The 8,007-nt window shown below is 38.6% G+C and overlaps 1 protein-coding gene across 1 annotated transcript in view; it reads right to left on the reverse strand.

Annotated features, from left to right (window-relative positions):
* The window catches only part of MID1 (midline 1), a 412,445-nt gene extending 405,335 nt beyond the window's left edge, over window positions 1-7,110 (reverse strand). The window contains exon 1 of the mRNA XM_066599936.1: window positions 6,974-7,110. The gene's annotated coding sequence lies outside the window, so the exon portion shown is untranslated. The remainder of the gene's footprint in view (window positions 1-6,973) is intronic.
* Window positions 7,111-8,007: the final 897 nt, after the last annotated feature.

Below are 8,007 nucleotides of genomic sequence, written 5' to 3' on the forward strand. Positions count from 1 at the left end.
AACAAACCTGAGTAGGTGTTCACCTTGGAACATTTACTGAGCTGGACCGCACACAGAAAGGCTCTTCAGTAGAAACAGTAGGTAGCGCTATTCTAGCATCAGTCCTGGAATATCTGGGGACAGAAACATTTTATTCCTAATAGCAAATACAAAAATGTTTATCATTTTGGATGTAGCTCGATACAACATATTTTTGTGGGATAATCGTTTTAACTAAATGACTTCTGATTTGGCTAGTATTATACTTGAATTCACTCTTCTGCTCCAGTATAGCAAACATAGGAAGCAAAACTTTACATTTTCATCTTTTTTGGTCATGATTGCAAATATGCTGTACTGTTTCCATATTAGTCAAACATCACATTAATGAAAGATTTACCCCTGATACAAACTGTGACACCAACAATGACACCGAGAACAACAACTCGGACAATGACTTCGACAACAACTCTGACAGTGATGACAGCGACTTCTACAATGACTGGTTGCAAAGAACTAGCAATGGTGGGAGGAAGAAGAAGAGGACCAGACTCATTCTCACTCACAAAGTAATCCACAGTAGGTTAATTTGAATATCAAAAAGCATGGGGATCAAGACTATATTGGACATATTCTGTTTTTCAATAATAGTAGATGAGAAGAAAATGTACAGCTTCATTTTATGGGACTCTTATGGCCTTTTTACACCATTCAGAATAGTTTAGATTCCTGCGCTCCCACACAAATCTGAATGATAATCATCCCATGCAAACCCATGCAGCGACTCAACGAGTGTTGTTCAGTCGTACAGTTTCTACATGCAGAAAACTGAACGACTGTCTGCTTGCAGTGAATGGAGGCAGGTGGAGGGAAGAACGCTCCCCAGCTGCTCCGCCCCCATTCAAGGAGCACTATGAGCGATGCCAGTGATACTCTTGAGTATCAGCACAGGAGCAAGCATCATTGGTACAAGCTGTTGGGTATCGACAGTCTGTCCCATGTAAAAGACCCTAAACCTAAAGCTTATTGTAATTTTCTGTTGTATGTAAGCAACCGTTCAAGGATTGGGAGTAGTGATTAGTGAAACATTCGATTTGGCTGCTTTGCCAAATATTCGGTCCAAATTAGTTCGAACGGAACTGGAAGTTCATCAAAACCCCTACAACTGATGTATAGAACTGTCTAAGAGCCATAAAACCCTACATAACATTCTGATAGTATTATACAGGGCTTTTCTGGCTCTTCGGCAGTGTTAAACACCGGTGTTCAGGACTAGTGTTGAGTGAACCAGTAGAAGCCTATTTCAGGTAAAGCCTTGCCAAAAGCTTAGTTCGGTTCGCTCAACACAAATGGGGAGAGACTCATTCTTTCTTACGTTTCTCAAGGGTATCATTAACTGGAAGTCCAGATAACTACCTGCTTCCATGATCACTACCTTGTTTCACAAATCTCCAAGTTTTATAGTGCTCTTAAACACGTCTGCACATATTCTTGATATTATCACCTATTACTGCTAGCTTTACTTTTCCAAGCTTTTTCTGCATTTTTGGAGCCCTTTAAATATATGCGGCATATGTTGTCTTTGAACCACTCCCAGAATGTCTCTTTTCTTTTGGACAATTGATTTCAAAATAACAGGCCATTTCTTTAAAAGGAATTTCCTCCAGCATTCCAATAATATGGATAAGCCGAGTTCCCATTAGATAAGCATTGAAGTGCATTTAAAATAACTTTCAGCACATCCCATAACAACTGGAGACGACTGATAGTCTTTATGTCTCGGCAGCACTTTCCTAGCTGTCCTATAGATTATAACCTTAGGTTTATTACTAAGAGAACGACTAGTTTAATCTTGTACAACTAATTCTTCTTTCATATTCTTTCATTAAATTACTTTAAATCTTGTTGTTAAAAATATCAAATGTTTTCACTTAAATTTTGCTGCTAAAGTTCACGCTTTTCACATAGTAGCAGGAACACATGGTCTTCATTTTCACTAAGCTTCTAGTGCCAACTGGAGATAACACTGAGTAACGGCAAACTCTAGAATATTTCTAACATTTGGGGAAAAGAAGAGAGTACAAATGTAGCAAACATTAACCCAACATGTACCTGATTATGATAATGCAATACAGTATGCTATAATGCTGTAAGTTAAAGAGGTTGTCCCGCGCCGAAACGGGTTTTTTTTTTTTTGCATAGGCCCCCTGTTCAGCGCAGGACAAACCTAAGGGACGTGGTGAAATTAAAAAAAAAAATTTACTTCCCCGAATCCCCTCTCTGCATCTTCTTCTTTCTTTTTCTCCAAGATGGCCGCCGGGATCTTCACCCACGATGCACCGGGGGTCTTTTCCCATGGTGCACCGTGGGCTCCGTGCGGTCCATTGCTGATTCTAGCCTCCTGATTGGCTGGAATCGGCACACGTGATGGGGCGGAGCTACGCGATGATGCGTAGAAGGGGGCGGAGCCAGAACGCCGCTCGTGCCCGGACCGTCCAGAAGGGAGAAGACCCTTCTGCGCAAGCACGTCTAATCAGGCGATTACACGCTGAAATTAGACGGAGCCATAGAGACGGGGACCCCAGCAATGGAGTGGGTAAGTGAATAACTTCTGTATGGCTCATATTTAATGCACGATGTATATTACAAAGTGCATTAATATGGCCATACAGAAGTGTATAACCCCACTTGCTTTCGCGAGACAACCCCTTTAAGATATCACGATGCACCAGTTTTATTAACGATTGCTACATCTCTAATTAATGACTAATCAGTTTTGTTATTAAATAGTTACTAAATAGCTGCAATTGTAGAAAGAGATCCGGTGGAATATTAAGAAATGGACGGATGGCGATAGAAGCTTTGACACTTTTTTTTCAGTCTGATTTATATTATGGAAGGTGCATTAGAGTAAATTTGACTGAACCTGGCGGGATTGAACAACAATCAAACCTGTATGGGGACCTCCTGACTGTCTCCAATATGACAGGAGAACCTACTTGGACAAAATAATGATCTGGTCTTAGGATACAATACAAGGCATTATCCTATGATCTCAATAAAAACAGCATCAAAGGCAAACAATCCCCTGGTATTCACACTGCTTTTCCAATGCGTTTCAAACTGAGAAGTTTTTAAACATGGCGTCATAGATTAGATATTAGAAAAAACTTTCTGACAACGTGATCAATGAGTGGAACAAGTTGCCACGGGAGGTGGTGAGTTCTCCTTCAATGGAAGTCTTCAAACAAAGGCTGGACAAATATCTGTCTGGGATGATTTAGTGAATCTTGCACTGAGCAGGGGGTTGGACCCGATGACCCTGGAGGTCCCTATCAACTCTATTATTCTATGGTTCAAATAACAGGTGTTGAATTAAGAGTAACTATACTTCTTTCGACAAGAGAACATAGGATAAAGTATGTTGAATTTCCTACAGAAGGTAAGCTGCTTTGAGAAGTGCCGCTAAGCAGCAGCTTATTCCCCTCTTACATCTCTTTACTAAGCCAAGCATGTTTATGAGTAAATTCGGAGAGACGGCTTTCTTCTTTTCAACTGTAGCATTTACTAATGTGTTCTGAGTCCCTCCTCACTGAGTGCTCACTTAGAAGCACAGCTGTGAAGAGTCACATCATACACTTCTTAGCGTCCATGATCCCTAGTCAGACAACTATTCCTATGATGTCTATAAGGCTAGCCCCATTTATTGCGGTCTATTGGTTGGCTATTAGATGGAGACCTGGTGTCTGCAATGATAAAACTTACTGTTAAGTTCAGGTCAAAACAGTAATTTTCGTTTTGCTTTTTAGCAATGATGTTGCTGAGAGTCACACCTATCTTACACGGAAGAGAGAATGAGAGCTGTGATTCACAAAAAGTGTAAATTAGCATCATGATTTCCTAGGAGTGAATTTGCAGCCTAATTTTGAGTTACCAGATAAACACTGTAGGTGCTGCAGGAACAAACCAATTTAGTTCTAACCAAGACATATTACATTAATTTCTCCATATTTTTCAATAAAAATACAACTACCGGTATGGTACATGTGTTGATATCTTATGAATTGATTGCCACCTGGCTTAGTAAATATGAAACCATTTAATACTAGCAGCATATATATTCTTAAGGGTACTTTGATACGAAACGACTATCGGGTGCAGAAGCATCACCCCAATGACTATCCCTCCTCCTAAAATTGGTCAACATAGTGTGCCATGCTTTCACACAGGAGTGATAGTCATTCAGTGAATGCAGGTGGAGCGCGCTGGAGATCTTTTCCAACTGCCGACTACCATTCACTGTGAACAGGCAGTCATTCATAGTTGAGTAACTGCCTGTTTATACTGAGCGAGAGTTCTCTCACTAGTTGTTTAGTCGCATTGAGCTGAAACAAAGCAACTAGCAACTATTGAGTGAGTTCTCACTCTGTACCCTGTTGGGTTCCTCATTTACCTGGGACAACAGTTACTTAAAATCGCTTATTTGAACGATTTTTGGACTATAGTTGGCCCGTGTAAAAGTACAGAACTCTAGATCCTCATACTGTCAATTGTGCATTTTTTTTCTATGGTGGTAGTTAAATCATAGCAAATATAACAAATGTGTCATTGGGACTGCAATACATATCATAACTACTGTATGGGTATCACAGCATTCACAAGGCAATATTCTGTTCAGTATTTGCAAGCCCAAAGAAGTTAATGGAACCTACAAAAAAAATTACAATGGGAAGATTTGCACTTTTTCTGCATTTTGGACCCACTCTTGACTTTGGCTTCTGCATATTGATGCAAAGTACTAACCAAACTACTACCACGTGAAACTGGCCATAAGTTTACTTGGAAAGTAATACCGCATCTTGTAATTTCATATTGAGTTCTACTGTATGACAAACTCAGCACCTTTGTAAACGTATCTGTTCTACATCTGTTATTTAGTATAATTGCTTCAAACCCGTAAAACCAGGCAGAAAACTCGACTACACCAACAACACAGTTTCATGAGAAATGATTTAGACAGCCAACATTTGTGCCGCATAATAGATAAGAATAATCCCATGTCAGCGAATCCTCAGTGGACGAGCTGCTCCTATCTGCAATGAACTCTACATTAATCAGTCAGTTCCTCATGCAGTCAATGCTGTTAAAACATTTTCCTCTCTTCAGCTTAGCAACATTTTAACTAAATCCTTAAATCTGTAAAACATGAATCCAGGTCATGCAAGTTCCTAAGGGCTGAGCCCCCTCCCCACCTCTAGCCTCCGCTGCTATCGCTGGAGGATCTTACCTTACACATTTGTTTTCCTAATAAGACAATAGAAATGAAGTAACTAATTATTCTCCTTGGTTTACCTGACCATTACTACCGAGTTAATCATTGCTATAACTAGAGTATAATTAACCCACCCAAAACCCCTCCTAAGAAAGAAGCTTTCACGGCTCTTGGAAGTCCAATTTTTAACTCATGATGTCTGATAATAATATTGCTTACTTCTCAATACAGTCATATGAATTTAGCAGCACAATGATAACGAGGCAACAAAAAGATAGGCCATTTAGAGCCGTTACTGACAATATAACATAAAAATGAAACAATTTCATCAAAATCTCACAGGGCAGTAGAATAGAGAGACATTATTTTATGAATGGTGTCCAATATGTTCATATAACTATGTATCATATAGCCAATCACAAGTGACGGTGGGCTAGGGCTCCATGGCGCGTTCTGGTCACAATACAATTTAGAGTTTTCACAATCATCGTGTAACTGAGGAAAACGCCATGTAACAACAGCCCAAGACCTTACCCACAACAATCATAGTTATACAGTGACCAAAAGTTGCAAGGCATCCATATTCTTATAGTTTGGTCTTTGAGGGCTCATCCTGGGGACAATTATATCCCATCTGTAAGGCCGGTTTCAAACGAGCGTATTGTAACATGTCCGTAATATGGATGTGTTATAGGTGACACTACAACTGTATGTCATGAGTATTTGCTCCCTATTGTTTTTATTTTCTGCAGGGCAAATACAGATCTTTATTGCATCAGTAGAAAAGAATAGCAATACGGAGGCAGAAATGCAAATGATTGGTCATCCAGAGTTTTTAAAAAGCAGTTGCGAAACATACGGCCATGTGAATAGGTACATAGATTTATAGTAGCTTCGTAGTACAGTCCACAAAATATGGGGGCTAAAATACACTTGCCTGAAAGCGGCCTATGGTTACTATATGCAGGCAATGGAGATATGTATAAAAAGTGCATTCTATTAGTATAGAGGAATAATTACAACAATTTTACAAAAATGCATGCAGTAAAAAAATGGTAAAAGAGTAGCTGGACTATTATGAAAAGGCATAGAAAAAAGAAATAATTAAATATATCTCTCTCTATATATATATATATATATATATCTCTATATATATCTATCCATATATATATATATATATATATATATATATATATATATATATATATATATATATAACATGAATATCATCCATGAGCATGCACGTAAGTGTGGAAGGTAGCCATCTTTGTAGTTGTGGTCACCTGAAGGGCAAAGTATAAGAGATGATACAACAAAGTTGGAGTGTAAGGCTCTATCAGCAGTAGTTCCTATATAAACTGATACAACCCCCTTTTTGTAGTTGCTTTCTGGTAGAGATTAGTTGTCCTGAAAATAAACATTTGGTATTTTCTGTTACCATCAGGGTTTTTTATTTTTAGTACTTGTGGATTTAGTTTTAGATTATCTTTTAGAGTAGAAGGTTTCCTAAATCAGTATTCAGAGCCAAAAAATCCCATCAGCAGTCAGCATTATCAGCTTGGAATGTCAGATAAGCAAGAGAGGGATATTCCGCAGAGAGATGCTATAACCATATATATAAGATGCATTCAAACATTACATTTCACAACAGCGCATTGAAAACTAGTCGTCAGATACAATTTGTCCTCCTAAATAATTTCATATAAACTATATGTTTCCTACCTTTTTCTCCATTTTCATTTCTTAAGTTCTTGCAGTCTGGAGAAATAAAGAAGAAAAGGAAGAACCCAGTGGTCCTCGAAATCCTGAATTCTCTTTTGGAAGTCCTGAGCCTGTTTTTCAGGAATCAGCTGAGCTGAAGACAGTTTGATTCGGAGTGCTGTGTGCTCTGTCCAGCCAAGTAACCACTCCCTTTCAGGAGGGTGTGCTAGCTTGTCTTGTTTCATTGAGCCTAAATCTACTTAAGCTGCCTTCATTCTCCCAGGTTTCCATATATAGGTAATCTTGGAATGTGTTTCCACAGAAAAACGTTAGCTTTGAATAGTTCAACAAGTGCCAACGGGTGCACGAGATGTTAACAGAGCGATGCCTTCAGGACACGATTTAACACAACTCCTGAGCTGAGTATGTAAAACTAGAAGAACGATTTTTACGAGCGCCTCTTAATACCTGGCACCTATTTGCATGATAAAAAGTTATTGGATCAGGATGTGGTTCGATCCTAAAAGTGGCTGAGGAAAGCATTAAAAGTGAAACATTTCATAACAAAAATAATACCACCGAGACGTTAGAGCCCTTTGTTCTTCAAAACCAGAACCAGACAGTAATATACAGGTTTCATGCGCTGATTAGACTTTTAAAATGTTCATTGCTCTCAGGACTGGAAGCTCTGGAATGCAAATTACTGTATGAAAGTGCAATCTGGTCATGCATGCAGGCTTAAGGGCCAACTGAGCATTTATTGTGTAGACAGTAACATAGGAAGAAAAAAGTTGCATTTGCAGTTTTCAATTTGTATTCGGTTTGCTTTACTATTAGAGTAAATGTAGACGTTTTATTTTTATAGTTTTTATTTATTTTGTATATTAATATAGTTATATAGGTAATGTAGACGACTGAATGTCTGGGTGATCCATAGCATCATGTGTGCTGCTGTGTGATTTACTACAATGAATGCCAATTTCAAACTCCATTTGAAGTCAAATGATATTTTGTAATGTGCTTTTGTATGTAATCCAATGAAAAAAATTGCAACA

This window comes from Eleutherodactylus coqui, chromosome 4 (genome assembly GCF_035609145.1).
Source record: "Eleutherodactylus coqui strain aEleCoq1 chromosome 4, aEleCoq1.hap1, whole genome shotgun sequence".
Lineage (NCBI taxonomy): Eukaryota > Metazoa > Chordata > Amphibia > Anura > Eleutherodactylidae > Eleutherodactylus > Eleutherodactylus coqui.